Genomic DNA, 14,389 nt, shown 5'->3' with positions numbered 1-14,389 from the left:
ACATTTTGAAATAGAAACTTAGGCTTTTTCCCTTTGTGTATATCTTTATATATTTTACCCTTCCTTCATTCAGTTGGTAGCATGCCTTGCCTTGAAGATGAGTTAATATAGGAAAAACAGAGGGAAAGAGAGAAGATATATTTGAGTTTCAAGAGCAAAGATATTTTAAAACACCTTTATTGACAGAAAGAAAGAAAGTTAGCCGCTCAGTCATGTCCGACTCTTTGTTAATCCCATAGACTGTAGCCCGCCAGGATCTTCTGTCCATGGAATTCTCCAGGCAAGAATACTAGAGTGGGTTGCCATTCCCTTCTCCAGGGGATCTTCCTGATCCAGGGATCAAACCCCGATCTCCTGCATTGCAGGCAGTTTCTTTGCGGTCTGAGGTACCAGAGAAGCCATTATTGACATAAGCCATACATATTTAAAGTGCATAATGAGTTCTGACATATGTATGCACCCAAAAAACCATCATCACAATCAAAATTGTAAACATATCCATCACCCCAAAGTTGCTTTGTGCCTTTTTGTAACTCTTCCTCCCTCCGTGTCTTGTTTTCCTAGACAGCCCTGACCTGCTTTCTGCCACTATAGATTAGCTTGAAGGTTTTCAAGAATTTTATATAGATACAATCATACAGTACTTTGTCTAGCTCTGCTAAGTTGCTAAGTCGCTTCAGTCGTGTCCGACTCTGTGCGACCCCATAGACGGCAGCCCACCAGGCTCCGCCGTCCCTGGGATTCTCCAGGCAAGAATATTGAAGTGGGTTGCCATTTCCTTCTCCAGTGCATGAAAGGGAAAAGTGGAAGTGAAGTTGCTCAGTCGTGTCCGACTCCTAGCGACCCCATGGACTGTAGCCTGCTAGGCTCCTGTGTCCATGGGATTCTTCAGGCAAGGATACTGGAGTGAGTTGCCATTCCCTACGCCAAAGGATCTCCACAACCCAGGGATCGAACCCACATCTCTTGCCCTGCAGGCAGATTCTTTACCTCTGAACCACCAGGAAAGCCTGGATAGTGTTCTTAATACTGTATTAAGAAATTTCTGCCAACTCAAGGTCACAAAGATTTTCTTCAATGTTTTCTTCCAGAAGTTTAATAATTTTAGGCTTTACATTTAAATCTTTACATTTAAATGGATCATAGGATCCATTTTAAGTTAATTTTTTAATTTAGTGAAAAGTATAAATTGAAGTTTATTTATTTGCCAATGGATATCCAATTGCTCTATTACTTATTTTGGACAAGACTATCCTTTCTCCACTGAATTAACTTCGTCAAAAATTATTTGTCCCTGTGTAGTACACCTATTTTGTTCCATTGTTCTGTTTGTCTATCTTTTCACCAATATTGTAATGCCTTGATTTCTGTAGATTTGTGTAAGTCTTGAAATCAGGTGCTGTAAGCCCTTCATCTTTACTTTTCTTTAAAATTTTGTTTTGTTTTATTATTCCAGATTCTTTGTGTGTGTTTCCATATGAGTTTTAGAATCAGCTTGTAAATTACTACCAAAAAAATTTTCTGGATTTTTGACTGAGGTTGTATTGACTCTATAGATGAATTTAAGAAGAATAAACATTTTAACAATATGTCTTCTGACTCAAGAACAAGGTAAATCTCTTCCTTTTTCAAGTTTATATTTAATAATCACTGAGAAATGTTTTATTTTACTTGTGTAAGACCATCACATCTTTTGTCAGATTTATCCCTAAGTATCTTGTATTTTTAGTGCTTTTGTAAATGGTATTCTTAAAATTTCAGTTCATGATGGTCATTGCTAATGTAGAAAATAGTTACTTTTTGTATACTTATCGTATCCTGTAACCCTAAGCTCATTTATAAGATTTTACATAGCCAATCATGTCAGTTATGAATAAAGACAGTTTTATTTTCCTCTCCAATATGAATGCCTTTTATTCCTTTTTTTGGCCTTATTTTATTGTCTAGAATTTCTAACACAATGTTGAATGAAGTGGCAAGAACAGACATTCTTGCCTTGATCCTGAACTCAGGGGAAAGCATTCAGTCTACCATTGTTAGGTATGATATTAATTATAGGTTTCTTGTAACCATCCTTTATCAGGCTAAAGAAACTGCCTTCTCTTCATAGTGAGCATAGATTTTTCTTTTCAGGGATGGATTTTTGATTTTTTTTCTTGGACTTGGGGTTTGTTGAAATTCTAGGATGTGTAAGTTTGTTGTATTCATCAAATTTGGCTAATTTTCACTGATTATTTAATCAAATATTTTTTTCTGTCCCTCCCATTCTCTCATCTCCTTTGGGAACTCCAATTTCACATATACTGGTGTTCCTGAAGTTATCCACAAGTCCCTGATTTTTGCTTCATTTCTTTCCACTTTTTTTTCTCCTTATGCTTCATATTTAGATAGGTTCTATTACTATATCTTCAGTTCACTAAGCTTTATGTCTGTAATGGCTGCATGCCACTGCTGAGTCGCTCAGTTGTGTCCGACTCTTTGTGACCCCATGGACTATAGCCCACCAGACCGACCCAAGGATAGAACTCGAGTTTCACATCTTCTGCATTGCAGGCAGATTCTTTACCCACTGAGCCATCAGGGAAGCCAAATAGCTAATCTGCCAATAATTTCATCCAGTGTATTTTTCATCTCAGACATTATAGTTTTCATCTCTGGAAACTTTGTCTTTTTTATATCTTCCAGGTTCCCACTTAAGATGTTCAATTGTTCTTCTAGTTTCTAGAACATATGGAAATCCATTATAAAAATGTTTTAAAGTTTTAAGTACTAACTCTGTTTTATTACAGAGTCAGCTTAGATTTTTTTGTTATTGTTTTCAATCTATAGTTATCACTTGTCTTTCTCTGTTTGTTTGTGTGCCTGGTAATTTTTGATTAGATGCCAGACGCTGTGAATTTCAACTTGTTAATTGATGGATAGTTTTATTCCTATAAATATTATTGAACTTTTTTTTTCTGGGAGCTGGTTGAGCTACTTGGAAACACTTTCATGCTTTTGAGTCTTGCTTTTAAGCTTTTGTGCATGCATACTAAGTTGCTTCAGTTGTGTCCAACTTCTTGCAACCCTGTGGACCGTGGCCCACCAGGCTCATTTGTCCGTGGAATTCTCCAAGCAATAATACCAGAGTGAGTTTCCATTTCCTCCTCCAAGGGATCTTTCTGACCTGGGGATCGAACTCGAGTCTCATATCTCCTGCATTTGCGGGCAGGTTCTTTAACCACTAGCACTACTTGGGAAGCTCTTTAAGCTTTTTTAGGTAGGACCAAACCTGAACAGGGAAGCCTGGCATACTGCAGTCCATGGGGGTCACAAAGAGTTGGACACAACTGAGCGACTGAACTGAACTAAAAGCTGCCAAATCACTGTGGCTAGTTTTTCTCCACTATGGAAGCAAAACCCTTCTTTGTACTTTACAGATACCCTGGCAATTATGAGGTTCCCCCCTATGACTGGTGGGAACAGGAACTATTCTGGGTTCCTTTTCTATACCCAATTCTAGATGAGCTGTGGGGTTATCTTTGCTTCTTTCAGGTGGCTCTTTCCCTTGCTTCTCAGGCAGCTGTCTCACACCCACGTTCATCAGTACTCAGCTGGAACATCTTCATATCTCTTGAGTTCGTACTCCTTATGGCACTCTTCTCTGCAGTATGCTGCCCTGTGAATTCTAACACTTGGTCTTTCTGAACTCCCAGCTTCATCTCTTCCAGTTCTCCTGGGCTCCCTTTGGGTCTCCACGTGTTGCAGCATGGAAACTCTCCAAGTAGCCAGCTAGTGCAATTGAGGGGGTTCCTCCTACATGTTTTCTGCATGTCAGGGATGACTTCTCTGTTTTTCCCCTGATATCCAGTGTTTTAGAAACCATTGCTTCATCAACTGTCTAGTTTTTAAGTTGTTTCAGGAAGGAAAATAGACCTGTTTCTGTGATTTCACCTTGGTCAGAAGTGGAAGTTTAAGAGCCAAGGTTTTTGATTTAAAAGAGTCTGGTGTTTGACTTTCAAGTGCTAAGCCTTGAAAAACTCAAGGAAAAAAGTCCAAAGTGTGGATTTGGGAGTGTGCTTAATTGTGTGAGTCAGATTTCTTTTCCCAGCTAAGTTAAGAATACCTATGTGTGAGAAAGGAAGATAATTAGAGAGGACTGTTCAGTTGCTCAGTCTTGTCTGACTCTGTGACCCCATGGACTGCAGCATGCCATGCTTCCCTGTCCTTCACTATCTCCTGGGGTTTGCTCAAACTCATGTCTATTGAATCAATGATGCCATCCAATCATCTCATCCTCTGTCACCCGCTTCTCCTCCTGCCCTCAATCTTTCCCAACATCAGGGTCTTTTCCAATGAATCAACTCTTTGCATCAGGTGGTAAAAGTAGTGGAGGAATTAGAGGGGAGGAGGAACATTATATTCTGGTGAATGTCTCTGAAAAGAGGTCTTACGCAGGACTTCCCTGGCAGTCCAGTGGTTAAGACTTCACCTTCCAATGCAGGGATTGTAGGTTTGATCCCTGGCAGGGGAGCTAAGATCCCACATGCTTCATGACCAAAAAACCAAAATGTAAAGCAGAAGCAATATTGTAACAAATTCAAAAAAGACTTTTAAAATATTCCACAGCAAAAAAAAAAAAAATTTTTAAAGGTCTCTTTGTCCCCTACCCTCAAAACTGAGTCTTCAGTGGTATAATTGTAGTAGAATAATGCACATTATAGAAACCTCAGTTAGGTTTGTAGGGATTTAGAAGAGTTTATATGTTTTCCTGCAAACTCAGGAATCACCCCAGACACCAGAAATAGAGATCTCTACTTAGAGGATGTGGATAGATCTTCCTGAGACCCCTTTGCAACAATTTTTTCCATCCATACCTGAAATGGTACAGGTAGAAAATATTTATCAGACATCCAAGAAGTGTATTGGTATAGATGAGAAAAATCCACAGCTGGAGAAATCTCGTGTTTGGGCCCGTTCAGCAACAACTGTGTAGACCATAATTGTATAGGGGCCTAATAGGACATAACATCTCCATGGGATGTAGCAGTGATAAGGGATAACAGTTCAGTTCAGTTCAGTCACTCAGTCGTGTCCGACTTTGTGACCCCATGGACTGCAGCATGTCAGGCCTCCCTGTCCATCACCAACTCCTAGAGTTTACTCAAACTCATGTCTATTGAGTCCGTGATGCCATCCAACCATCTCATTCTCTGTGACAACAATTAAGTGCCAATTGTCCATTCACGATATGCTTACCCTCCAGTGTCCCCTGAAATGTAAACGATACACTAGAAATAGGGCAGGAGTTGAGGGTGGGGAGGCCGTGATGGAGAGGACCTGAATTGACTGGGATTAGAGTCTGCAATGGGCTTCTCTGGTGGTTCAGACAGTAAAGAATCCACCTGCAATGCAGGTAGAACCAGGTTCTATCCCTCAGTCAGGAAGATATTCTAGAGAAGGGAATGGCTACCCACTCCAGAATCCTTGCCTGGAGAATTTGATGGACAGAGGAGCCTGGTGGACTATAGTCTATGAGGTCACAAAGAGTCTGACACAACTGAGCAACTAACATATACACAGAGTTTCAAATAGTAATTGAGTTGAGTTTTAGAAAAACAGATGATTTGTTTTGTACCTCTGTTTGTGGACTAAAATTTTTACCCATTACACATTTAGTCTCTGGTCAAATTCTCACAGCAATGCAATCATGATGCTTGTTTGGGTTTGACTGAAAAACAATTGACTGAGTTTTACATGACTATACCAAAACGTAATAGGGATTGCTGAGTGTATGTCAGAAGAATTTTACAGCTTGTATTTTCCTTACCCAACAGAGTAGGTTAAACCTGAAAAGTATAAGTGCCTCCTTCATGAAAAAGCATAAGTGGATCCTTCAAGGAAGTTACTTCTTACAGGGTAACAAAGTTGGCTTAGTGTAACAGAGTTTTTAATTCAAGTTCAGGCCTTTTATTACAGACTTTTGGAATTTCATCCCAATTAAAAAAATATGAATGTGAACAGTGAATAATGAGGATCTTCTCCATGTTTACTATTGAGTCCTACATTTTTCAGAGCATTCATCTTGAGGAGTTATGCTCTTATTTAAAAAATGATAGGTTTGCTTAAAATATTTGCAGAATTCATCTTCTAGAATCTTCTTCAGAGGCTGCACCCCATTCTATTGAATCTTCAAATTAATGACTCATCTTTAGTCTTTGGGCAAAGATTTGATTTCTTTGGTAGCAGTCAAAGTCATTTAGAGTTAAGTCTGATGAATAAAGAGGAGAGTCAAATTTGGTAATACCATTGTGGTCAGAAATAAAATGTGATGTAGAAGAGATGAGATTGAATTTTCTTTACAAAGATTAAGAAAATGAACAGATACTCCAATAATCATTTTTTAAAACTGAGGTAACCTTTCTTGAAAAAAACCTGATAACGAATTTTAAGCAAATGAAACCAATAAGAGCAGCAGTGCTCCGGTTAAGGTTCTGTGTGGAGCCTGTGCCTCTTTTCTGAGACCCTCCTGCATTCCTGGGATGCCCTTGACACTCCACACACAAGATTACAGCTAAAGCTGGGGAAGGAGAGGGTGAGGTGAATGAAGAAAGTAGCATTGACGTATATACAATACCATGTGTAAAATAGATAACTAGTGAGAAGCTGCTATATAACTCAGGGAGCCCAGCCTGGTGCTCTGTGATGGGGTGTGATGAGGGGAGGGGAGGGAGGCTCTGGAGGGAGGGGGTAGATGTATAATTATGACTGATTCTAGTTGTTATATGGCAGAAATGAACACAACTTTGTAAAGCAATTTTCCTCTTATTAAAAAATAAATTTAAAAAAGAGTACAGCTAGAAAATCATCACTTGAAATGATGGCATGTTGGAGATAAAATCTAAAAAATAGATTCAGGTGGTCACCTACAGCCATGTCAAATAGGGAATGGCTATTATGAAAGACCTTTCTGAATCAGGAGTAGAAAGAGATACAAGGTGTGACTTCTAAGAAATAACTGAGTTGTTTGCTGTAATTATAACAGAAAGAAGGCTTTCAAGAGAGCTATCCGGAACAACTAAGCTCACCACACTTTGCTAATAGAGACTGCATTTGCAGTCTCCTAATCTTCACAGGTGACACCCCTTACCTCTTTTCTGCCCTCCTCCACTCTTGTCACCATGAGCCGAATAGTAGACTCTGGAACCCTCTGCTCTAATCACTCAGTTCAAAGGCTTGGCACTGATTCAGTTTTGCTCCTTGTCCTACTACTTTCTTTTATTTTATTTTTTGATATTTATTTATTTGTCTATGCCAGTTCTTAGTAGTGCCATGTGGGATCTAGTTCTCTGACCAAGGATTCAACCAGGGCCCTCTGCATTGGGAACACACAGTCAGCCAGTGGACCACCAGGGAAGTCCCGCTACTACTCTTGGACAACTCATTTCCACTATGACCCAATGTAGGCCAGGGTTAGATGAAGATCAGAATCTGCCCTCCAGTTGCAGTCCTCTATAACATAATTATAACCTGATGCAAAGAGCTGACTTACTGGAAAAGACTGATGCTGGGAAAGATTGAGGGCAGGAGGAATAGGGGGTGACAGAGGATGAGATGGTTGGATGGCATCATCAACTTGATGGATATGAGTCTGAGCAAACTCGGGGAGATAGTGAAGGACAGGGAAGCCTGGTGTGTTGCCATGCATCGGGTCACAAAGAGTAGGACATAACTGAGCGACTGAACAACAAATAATATGATTGTCTCTGTGTAGACCTCTGATCTTATCTGTTTGGCCCCAGTTTTTGTAGATTTCGTGGTAGAAGTTTCCACATTATGTCTTACATGAAAGTTAAGTTTTTCCTTCTATACTTTATGTTATTGAGGGAATGCTCCCCTATGATTTCATTTCTATCGTTTCCCTGCTGCTGCTGTTTATTCGTTCAGTGGTGTCCAACTCTTTGTGACCCCATGGACTGTATGTAGTCCATCAGGCTCCTCTGTTCACGGGATTTCCTGGGCAAGAATACTGGAGTGGGTTGCTATTTTCTCCTCCAGGGGATCTTCCCAACCCAGGCATCTGACCCACATCTTTTGCTTGGCAGGTGGATTCTTTACCACTGAGCCACCCGGGAAGCCATACTTTCCCTAGAACTTCATAATATACGTTGGACAGACAGATTCTAAAATAACACCTAGTGATCCCTGCTTTGTGCTATTCATGCCCTTTTATAAGCCCTCCCTCAGTCACTTAAGCATGGGCAGGACTTGTGGCTTGCTTCTAACCAGCAGAATATGACAAAGATGAGGAGAGTCACTCCCATGATTATGTTACATCATGAAAGATTTCATTTTGCCAGGATTTGGGTTCTAGAGTCTCTTTCCATTGTTGGCTTTGAAGAAGACAGTTGTCATGAATCCTATAGTTTCTAGGAAATAACTTCTCCAAAACCTGAGTGAGGACTAGAGGCAGACTCTTCCCCAGGTGAGATCCCAGCCTTGGCCAACATCTTAACTGCAGTCTAGTGAGATCCCATGCAGAGGACTCAGTTAAGCCATGTTCAGACTCCTGACCCAAAGAAAATTTGAGATAATAAATGGATATTTTTAAAAACTGCTGAATTTGTGGTAATCTGTTATGGAGCAAAGAGAACTAATACAGATCTAATGTAAAATTTTAAGTCTCCTTGGTCCAAGGGGACAAACACTAATTCAGTGATATTTAATAATTACTTGGTAAGTAATTTTTAAAGAACTTAAGGTAATTCTAGAATCCTTTGAAAAATCAAAATTTTGCATATGGCAAAAACCAATAGAAGTTAATTTTTTCACAGAATTAAAAAGACTGGTAAGAACCTGGGGAAACATTTTAAAAGCTTATCTCAGTGAAAGCTTGATTTTCCTGATATAAAGAGCTAATTAACAGTAAAAGAAAGACCCAAGTCTGTTAGAAAACTAGCAAAAGTTATGAAGACAATTAACTGAAAAGCAAGTCTAAATGGTTCCACAGTATATGAAAAGGAACTCAGCCTCATTTATGTTAAGAAAATACCAAAATGAAATTACAATGGGATATCATTTCCCACTTATCACATTGGCAAACATTTAAAAAAAATGATAATATACTCTGGTAACACATTTTGTGGTCCGGGGTTGGATAACAGGCACTATCCCATGCTATTCATGTCATTACAACTTTATGGAAAGCAATTTGCAATATTTATTAAAATTCAAAATCAAGCATACTCTTTGACCCAGTGATTTACTTCTAAATATTTCTCCTACCATTATACCCTCTTTCTATGACATGACCTATTTAATTCCAGTATTGCCTGTATTAGCACAAGATTGGAAACAACCTAAATTTTTTAGGTTGTTTTTGTTCTTAATCAATAAAAGATTACTTAAATAAATTTTGGTATAACCAAAGAAAGGAATGTTCTGTAGCAGTTAAAGAGAACACACTGATATGGAAAATTCTCTAAGATATACTGCTTATTGGAAAAAAGTAAGGTATATAACACCTTGTATAACATTCTCCCATTTGTGTTAAAAGTTTTACATGAAAAATCTGTCTCAAATGTATCTAGAAGCACAATGAAGTAGCAATAGTTGCCTCTGAGACTGAGTGATTGGGGCACAGAGATGTAAAGAGAGTTTTCCCCTATATATCATTTCATACTTTTTGAATTTTGTACCAGGGACATACAATATCCATTTATAAAAATCAAAGTAAAATTCAGATCAAAGTAAAAAGGATTATAAACACATATTTGAAAAAATAAGTCTTTAAAAACATGAACAGAGAATTTAATAAAAGGTATCCTTACCAAATAATAAATAGCAAATAAGATGCCCCCAATCTGAGGTTTTTGAATAGCCTATGTGGGTTTAGGAGTGAAAGAGATGAATCTTACAAGCCTATGATAGATGAAATTTTCACAGTAGTACAATTCTTCCCAACCAGAACCCCTCAGGGAAATCAGTTGAATACCTTATACTGTAATTTTAGTTTTTCATTTCCTTGTGTAAAAACACCCTAGGAGGTTTGCTGCAAAAAGGAATTCCCTGGGATTTTAAACCAGCATGGTTTAGAGAAGTCCTAACTTCAAAGTTGGGTTCTCTATGTACCTACCCATGGGTGGCAGCCTTCGAAATGAACTAATTGGAATTCGGTGGAAGTAGTGGCAACCACACCTGGTGTTCAGTGTTGACATAGGCAGGAAATGCAGTCTGACACCTAGTGACACAAAGCTGTTAAAGAGAGCATTGTTAATTGAGGGTGTCCTTGATCAATCTGATGTGATTTTAACATGGAATCTAATATGTATCTGCCTTGAGACCAAGTGTTAAGAATGATTTCACAAAGAGATGGAGAAGGGGAAGGGCACCCTTTCCATGGTGCTGAGAGGGTCCAAGAAAGTGCCTGCCCAATGTCACCAACTCCCATATATCTACCTAATCTGGGTCCTGATAGTTTTCAGGTCTCATATTTTCTCTTCACATGAGGGATCACACCTTGAATTCTAACCATCTTGGTTAAGAAAAAACGCTGAAAAGACTTGTTGACATCTGGGGAGGGACCCAAGACCCACTTTGCCACTCCAACCATTTGTCAAGATGGGTGGGCCCTGGCTGAGTGTTGGAAAATCGTCTTCTATACAAACCAGCTTGGCTCAGATGCTAAAGGACCCTGACACAACAGCTGGCTTGTTTCTCAAGCTTCTGGTACTTTTTGGGGCTCAGTACATTCTTATTGATTAACTCTGTTCTTAACTAATTAACCCTCTTTAAAAATGGACATAATTGGTTTTCAAATTCTGGGAGAAGTTGTCATAAAGAGTTCTGTTTCCAGGGAGACTCAGATCTTGACTTTTCAAAGGGTCACTTCACCTTCTACCCTTTACTAAATTTTTTCCCAATTCATTAATAAGCGGGGAATGGAGGAAACTCACCTTTGTCAAAACAGTTCTGGTGAAGAATTTTGTTGGCAAGTCTTTATAACCACTGGCTTATTAAAGGCTTAAGATTAACTCTGCATTTAACGTATCTGAGCTACATATTTCCCAAGTCCCCAATAACTGACCAAGAGTTGATTCTGGTTGGTGACAAATCCGATCACCATCACCTTTGTTCCTTAATGCCAAGGAACAAAACAGGTTCCTGCGCTGCTCCTTGCTATGGCTGGCTACAAACACACACACTGAAAAGAAGGTTAGGAAGTGGGCACACGCCTGACACAATCTGTATTCCTGGCCTGCCGAGGCCCTCCAGCCACTGCACGGTGGTCCCTAGCCCTCCTGCAATTTATGCCATCAAATCCAAGTGGAGAACCCATCCAAATACCAACTTTTGGTACTCACACCAGAGTTTGTGAAGAGTCCACATTGATGCCTGGCTTGTCAGTGATGGTCAACACCTCAGAGGACAGTGGTGGAGATGTGAATTGATCTAGAGGCAGAACTGATGAGCTGCTGAAAAAGGTCCACTTTGCCAAGTGTTTGGGTCCCTCTAGGCCCCTTAATCCCTATAACTAACCACGGCTTCTTCTCTCGCTCATATAGGAGCCCACTTAATATCCTTGTCACGTTTAATAACGCACAAGCTAACACTTTCTAGCATCAGTGAGGATCAGTCTAGAAAAGCAGACACCGGACTTCCCTGGTGATCCAGTGCTTAAGACTCTGTGCTTCTGCTGCAGGGGGCACAGGTTTGATCTCTGCTTGGGAAAGTAAGATCCCACATTCCATTCGGTGGAGCAAAAAAAAAAAAGGCTAAGCTTGCTTTCAGTTCCCCAAATCCCCCAAAAGTGCTTTCCTCCTGACGTGCCCCCATTTCCTGTGCCAATTATTTCAGCCTCTTCATCTGCCACCTCTTGATTCTTCTTTCTTCTTTCTAGTCTAGTTCAGTGAGGCAACTTTCACTTTCTTAAAATACTCGGGCAATGAATACTTTTCTTCTAGCAAATCTCGGCCTAGTCTCATGGTCTTTAATAGCATTTAGCCATTCCTCATCTTCAGAGCTTGGCATGGTCTCACGTTCCTTTCATCTGCATCCAAGGCACCTTCCTACTCCCCAGCTTCATTTGTCATCTCCAAATCTAGCTGATATAATTTTGCTCATCTCACTTCTTCTAACCTGGAATAGCTTTCGAATTAGCATCTTGGGCAGATCCCCAAGATGCTTCCAGATCCCCTTCATCAAGGGTCCTAGAAATCCACCTAGCATCAAAATTCCACAATTCAGTCCATATCCTTGTCCTATAAAACCACATTTGAGGGCGAGTAGCTGTACCTACAGCACATTTACAACTTCAAACATGGCACATTTCTTGAGTTCACTTTGACACTCATAAAGAGCCTGGGGTGGAAGGCAGTGGGTCTGTGGAGCTTTCAAGTAGAGAAGAGGGCAGGCTTTTTGTACATTCAGACAGAACAGGATGGACCTGAAGTGGCTATGTAGACATCTCAGTCCGGCTAGACTTCTTGTCCATTCATCAACAATTTTAAACAGTCAAAATTTCAAGTTTAAGAAAGAAGCAGGGGTTTTTGTCATGTGACACACACGTCCATTTTCAGCAACTAGTCTGTTTCAATTATATTACAATATTTTCCCTTTGAAAAGGCACACAGATAACAAAGGCACCCGAGTTTCTTCAAGGGTACCAAGGTTGGGACAGTGTGAGGGAAGGTGCAAGAAAGAGAGATGAGATTTACCCTAGACATCCACACCCCAAAACAGAAAAGCTATAGTGCTGTATTATACAGCACTCTGTGTGCGTGTCTGCACACACACACTGTGACTCGTGACTCAAAAGTAGTGCAGCAGATTGCAGACTTGGGTTTTGGAATCTTTCTTATTACATTAATATCCCAGCCTGCACATATGGGAGTCCTATTCGTAGAAGTATACGTGTGCCCAGACACATAGCCCACAACACAAGATCCAAAGTGCTAATATTAGAGTCGCTGCAGTAAGATGATGACAAGCAGGCTTTGCGCTCTGGGCCGTATATGTTTGCATCAAAAGTTTTGCGTCCCGGGACCGGCTGTTTGCACAGTGGCTGCGGTTCTGGGCACAGCCCCACAGCTCGCCTGGAAACGCTACAATCCCTGGGAGACAGGCTGTCTCATGAATAGGCAATGAGAGGTTGCTCCCCTCCTGGAATCTTCTCTCCTTTTAGAAAACGTGCGCTTAACTTGTAAATGGAGTTTCCACTGCTGCTCAGGAGTATTTTTGTTTTGAATCACAACCCGGTTCTTCTGCCGAGCGAGGCGCGCTGGTGCGTAGCAAGGCGCCCTTCCCGCCGCATCCTCTCCCGGTGTGAGGCCGCGCCTAACACAACCGGCTCCCGAGGTTCCTACCAAACATAGAAACATTGTTGTTCTCACATTAGAAAAGAACAGGAACACAAACAGAGGCGCAGATTTGTGCAACAGTTTTCGCGCCACTGTGGGGAGGCTGTGATGCTGCGCAGGGGTTGGAAGACTGCTCAGGGTGGAAGGCAGGGTGTCCCTCTCACCAACTGGGGACCTAGAACGAGTAGCTCGACCCCTCTGGGCCTCGGCGTCCCTTTCTGTACTTCGGACTTCTTATGATAGTTGGGTAAATTCAGTGAGGTCATCCATTGAAGGTGCTTGCAATACTACCTGGTGCACAGGAGTTCTCCACACTGCCGCTGCTTTTCCAGAATGCAGCGCTGACGGCAAACGGGGCCTCCACTTGCAGATTCTCCTGGAGATCTAAGCATCAACACTTCTCAGGAAACGCTGTGCGTTTTCTCCAGATCTTGGCCTGACTTCCTTTCTCTAGTCAGTGCTAGTATTTTACTTCTCTCAATCAGAATCGAGCCCATTATAAGAAAATTCAATCTACGTCCCTTTGCCTTGCTAAAAGCCCTTTATTAGCTCCCTACCATCCATAGAAAACAAAGTCCAAACTCCAGAGCAAGATATCAAAGACTACAATGTGGCTACTGATCACTGTGCTACTGTTAACCCACTAGGCATCCCCTACCTGAATTTTATGTGGCAGCGATACTGAACTGGCCCCTGTTCTGCTACACCACCTTCTTATTTCATGTCCCTGGGCCTTTGCAAATGCTGCTCTCTCTGCATGGACTGTGGTCTCCCCATCTTTGTTTTTTGGGACAACTCTGACTTTTGGGACAATTCCTCTGGCCAGTCTTCTCATATTCACATTCCCCAACATCATTGCCTCTAGCCCCTGCATCTTGGCCATATTTTTAGTTTGTACTTATTACCTGGCATTGCAATGTATTTGTTTATTAGCCTCCTGCACTTGATGATGAATGTCTGGAGGGTGAGGTTTATCTATATGCCATCACTGAACAACCAGCAGAGGCTCTGTAATTGCAAAAATGCTTGTTTTTCACTGTGAATTGAAATAG

General features: G+C 40.8%; 1 long non-coding RNA gene across 1 annotated transcript; it reads right to left on the bottom strand.

Annotated features, from left to right (window-relative positions):
- Window positions 1-5,926: 5,926 nt before the first annotated feature.
- On the bottom strand, window positions 5,927-13,339 carry LOC145521000 (uncharacterized). Its single transcript, XR_014064977.1, has 3 exons — window positions 11,343-13,339; window positions 10,115-10,233; window positions 5,927-6,250 (listed from the first exon to the last, which is right to left on the bottom strand). It is a non-coding gene; the product is annotated as an uncharacterized LOC145521000 (long non-coding RNA).
- Between the last annotated feature and the right edge of the window lie 1,050 nt (window positions 13,340-14,389).

The sequence above is a fragment of the Giraffa tippelskirchi genome, chromosome 9, assembly GCF_054371585.1.
Source record: "Giraffa tippelskirchi isolate mGirTip1 chromosome 9, T2T-mGirTip1v1.2.pri, whole genome shotgun sequence".
Classification (NCBI taxonomy): domain Eukaryota; kingdom Metazoa; phylum Chordata; class Mammalia; order Artiodactyla; family Giraffidae; genus Giraffa; species Giraffa tippelskirchi.
This window is presented reverse-complemented; position numbering and strand designations above follow the sequence as displayed.